Genomic DNA, 5,087 nt, shown 5'->3' with positions numbered 1-5,087 from the left:
TTTGCAGTGAAAGCAGGATTTTCAGCAAGGAAAAGTCTCTAGGGAGCATATTTATTGGATGATTGAATTTAAATACAGGGAACTGGTTTTCACTCCTGCAAACCAAACTCAGTTAAGAGCACATTTTAAAAAGATGCAACTTTCAGCAACAAATGCTGGTATTGTGCTCATTCTATTTTATGTGAATCTCATCTCCAAATAAATATTCACATTGGATATCTGGGACAGACAGGTGCGACCCTCGATCAAAACGTTTGTTTGACATTAAGGTAAGAGGCACAAAAACAGAAACAGAAACAGTTATAAATGTTGGGATCCAGAGGCTTGCCCTCCAGAGGGCGCCGAGGATCCGTTCCTGTTTGTATGTTTTTCTGTTGGGATCTGGGGTACTGTTGGGATCTGGAGATCTGCCACCTGTCTCCAGCAGAGAGCGCTATGGGTCTCCTGAGCTGGAGCCTCCTTCACACCTGAGGATCATCAGCCCATCAGGAGACCTTCTACATAAGCAGCGGCCAGACCTGTCTTCAGCGCCGGAGTGTTGACCAATTTTGGTTAGCGGAACCTGAGCCTCAGCTTGATTTAAGAATCTCTGCCTGCCTTAGGGAGCAACCTGATCCTAACCAGTCTCTGTCTTCTCTGCTCTTAGGTAACCTGATCGAAGTCTGTAGCTCTGGAGGAGCTCATGTCTGGAAACCTGCCTGCCTGCTCAGAAAAGCCAAACCAGAAGATCCTCAGTCTGAATCTCCAAGTTAGTTCTCAAGGGAGAACTAGGAGAAGAACTCAAAGTCTGATCCTCGCTAGCCTGAAGCTAAGCTCTGCCGCTGTTAAAGCTCTCTGCTGAACCCTCTGTCTCTGGACCCAACTCGTTACTTCTCTCCACCGCTCAGTTTGAACCTCATCAGGTACAAATCTGAATCAAGACTCAGTCAAGACTTCACTCCTACCTGGCTAACCAAACAATCCCTCTCTGCAGATTCTCTGTAATACCAGTCCCCGACCAGTACCAGAACCAGTGCATTCTTTTACTCTGCGTGTGTTTATCAAATAAACAGTTGAACTTTTATTCTGCTTCCTGTGGTGTTCTGCATAAGGTTTTAATCACAGAGACCCATCATGACAATAAATAGGGAAAACATTATACAAACAAGTCAATATGAGGGGAAAGAGAAAAAAAAAGTAGTAATATCTGCCCATATACAACACATTTCTTCAGAAAACCGTTTATGGACACAAAACACTGACAGCTAAACAAACAATTGATAAACTTATGTATTTGACCCTTTCTTCCAGAATAGCTAAAAAGTTTTGAAAGGAAATGGTAAAGTGATAATAACTATGAACATTTCAAGCCTGACTGAAGTAACTCCAAAATTATTTTATGTCGTTTTCCATTTTAACATAAGGTTTCAGTAGCTGTTTTACCATGCTCTCTGATGGTATTCCTTAGTCTTCATGTAATGTTGAGCAGTGAGCACTTTCCACAGCGACACCCTCCACAGGTAGGGTCACAGGCAGCACCGATACTATCCTTTTTCAGCCAACTCTTTATTGCATGCAGCTGTCGTTTGGACTTCCACACTGCTTTCTTTTTCCAAATGGCTTCCTGACCTTTCCATGAAGTGTTCGTCATCTTTGACAGCTACCGTCTTAATGGAGTGTGCAAAGTGCGTCTTCAAGAGCCATGTGGTCACCTCCACTTCTTCGAAGAGGTCTAGATGCACACCACTCACAGTCTTGCCTAGAGGGCCGTCCCACATCACCAGGTCGCCGAGCCTTTGCAGTCTTTGTTGAGCTAATCGGACCAAATAACCAGCGTATTTGGTATAGCCTCTGCCAGAGATGTGAAATGTGGAATCAGCAAATCATCTCCATGTCATGTATTTGTTCTACCCACCCACGGAAGCAGGTGAGTCCAATCTTCACCGTGAATTAACCTGTGCAGATTGGACTCACCTTGTTAATTAGCTGGGTAGATTAAATACATCACATAGAGATGACTTGTTGACACGACATTTCCCATCTCTGGCGTATGCACATCCAGGGTCTGTGAGATCTAATGCTGCCCTCTCCCCTGCTAGAATCAACTCTAATGTCTCACGAGGCTGGTGGTTCTTTACAGCAGGCCATGGTTATAGCTCCAACATCTCTTCTGCTGTTTGTGCTTTATCACCATAACGGTTCTCTAATTCCCTGAAGATATCGTTTGCATATCTTCAACGCAACAGTCTGAGTTTACTTTTGACAGTCTCACCTATGCTGTCTAGCAGTGAAGTTACTTGCATTTCCTTGACCCCGTGGACTCTGTTTGCACCGGGATACTCTCCCATTTAGCCTTCCAGCGCCAATAGTCCCTTCTGTCCCCGGAGAAGTTGGGCAAACTTTTGGGTGGGAGCTTTATTTTAGGTCTGGCCCATTGCGAGCTGTTATCCCCAGCTGTGTACATGCCAGTGCTGTGTGTGGCAACCGCTACATACCTGCTCTGAAGTCGGCTAGTGACAGTAGCGCCTTGAGCAGCACAGGTAGTAATATTTGCTCCATCTCTGTCATGTCGCATCTTCATTTTGTGCTGTACCAATCCTCATTATAACCTTGTTTTTGCATCAGCACGTCCACTCATCCATCAGTTGCTCCTTGTCCTCTCTCAATGATAAAAGGAGCATCCACTTGTCCTTTTCATGTGGCCGATACTCTCTCCATGTGTACAGCGACTCACTGTCATCACCTGTAGGGTCTATCTGGCTCTGTGTGTTGATATATTAATTACTGACATTGAGGAATTTTTCATTATCATCCTTCAATCTCGCTAACTCTTCTGACAATTCAACCTCACATAAATGTCCAGCACAAACATCAAGGCGGTTTAATCGTGTTGCAAAGTTTCTTTTGCCGGATGCTATGGCTGGTAGTGACGTTGTTTACAAAGTCACTTCATTAGTTCTGCAGCTTTTATGTTATCCACACAGCCCTACTCAACGTTGTGGAAGTTATTTAGCTCCGCAACTGTCCCATTAGCTCTTGGCTTTGGTCCTCCATTGTAGTGGAATTGTTGATGGCCGCTTCCTTCCCAGACACCGGATCTCTGGTCCCGGCGCCTATTGTCAACAGTGGCTCTCCTCCACTCGGGTTCTGTGTGCTCTCTGGCACGGCTCTGATGGTGGTTAACTACTGTCCAGACTTTTACTGAACTACATGCTATAGCTTACTAAACTCCCTTCTGGAAGGGTTTCAGACAAGAATGGTGGATACAACTCAAGTTGCTTTATGAATTTTTATTGCACACACATTCACAATAAGCATCCACACACACTAGGCAGCTTAACTGATACAACTGTAGCAACTTAACTGCTATAACTGTAGCAGTTGAGCTGATTATCAAACTGTCGGCTTGATAATTAGTGAGTCAGTTAGCGAGGTTAATTAGGTTGTAAACTTGCAATGAAAACAAATGCAAAACCTGGAATTAACCAATGACCTTATACAATAATTCATGAGATATTAATACTTAATTTGGATTATTAGCAAAGCTAGTTTAGAGCAACTCACCGGCAAGGCATACCAGTCCTGACCATCAATCAAATGAAGTGACGTAAAGGCGAGCCACCTGCACACCGTGACTAATTATGCATACACAGACACACAGTCTAGAGAACAGGAATGATAATAAACAAACCTGTAGCCTGGTATGATTATAAAATATGTGAAATATGACATAAAATATGCATTCATTTGGAACAAGGTGGTAAATGTACACACTTATTTTCTCAAGTACCCCAGGACATACTCTTAACACCCACCACTTCTAATACGTATATATATAAAGCAGAATCTGCAACTGCTGGAAAGTTCTACAAGGTGGATCAGATGAGTAGTGATTAGAAACTGGGCAGTTAGACAGGTGAATGGAATGAGTAATTAACCAATGCCAAGATAAATGCCAAGATCATGACGACTGGATATGTTTCTTGAGGCTCATCTGACAAGAGCTCCTTGTGGGGATCCAGACATGCAAGAATACTTGGACTTTGCAATGGAGCAAAGTCATTTACAGAAGCCGGAACCCTGGCAGTCTTTAACTTAACTGTATATAAAACTAAAAGAAATTGCTCAGCTATGAAATGGAAGAAAGTTTATTGTGATAACTCTGGAACATGGACATAATTTGTCACCCTATCTTCCAAGTTAAAAACTCGGGAATAAATAAAAATAAATAAATTGGATTTTTCTTTTTATTCCCAATGATGTCTAAGGGTGAAAACAAAAATCCTGCCCCAATTTATTAGCATTTTATCAAAAAGAACTGAGCCTTAAGGTACACATAATCTCATCAATGAACAAACATTTTACAGTCCAAGCTCTAGGACAGTGTTTACCAATCTTGGTCCTCAATCACGCTGCCACTGCATGTTTTAGACCTTTTCCTGCTTTAACACACCTGATTACACTAAAAGAAATATTAATCAGTTATTAACTGAGATCAGGTTTGCTGATGCAGAGAAATATCTAAAATATGATTTCTTGGCCTTGAGAGTGAGAGCCTCATTTAAAAACACTGCTGTAGGAGTTATCCAGCCATAAGGTTTCCCTCAAAGTCACCCAGCAAGCAAACTGAAGGGGAAAGTGATATTTTACAACCCAGACACAGTGTGTTAGTGGAGGGATGAGGATATTAGAAGGGCTTCGGGTACTGCTCCCTGTCTCGATCTTGGTCCATGCTGTTCCCTGGTGGGGGCTTCGTCCACGGTGGTGGTCCTGCACGGTGCGTGCGGGCTGAACGGCCAAGGTTCTCTCCTTTTTTATTTTTTATTTTTGGATGGACAGGACGGGGGGAGGGTCGTGGTGTCGGCTCCGTGCCCGGCTGGCTGGTGGGTCCTGCTGCCGGTCCCGTGCCCCTGGGCTATGGTGGTGAAACTGGTGGGGCCCCCTTCTCTGGGGGGGCTCTCGGGGAACGGGGGTGCCTATTGGAGTCAGCGGGGGAGCTGGCTCCCTGGGAGTGCAGCAAGCACCTCAGTCCTTTGCTCCCCATCCCCGAAATCCTCCCTCTGCCTTTTTAGCCGATACAATCCCTTTGGTCCTATTGGTCCCTTTCA

Source organism: Cyprinodon variegatus, unplaced genomic scaffold (genome assembly GCF_000732505.1).
Source record: "Cyprinodon variegatus isolate N-32 unplaced genomic scaffold, C_variegatus-1.0 Scaffold398, whole genome shotgun sequence".
NCBI lineage: Eukaryota > Metazoa > Chordata > Actinopteri > Cyprinodontiformes > Cyprinodontidae > Cyprinodon > Cyprinodon variegatus.
This window is presented reverse-complemented; position numbering follows the sequence as displayed.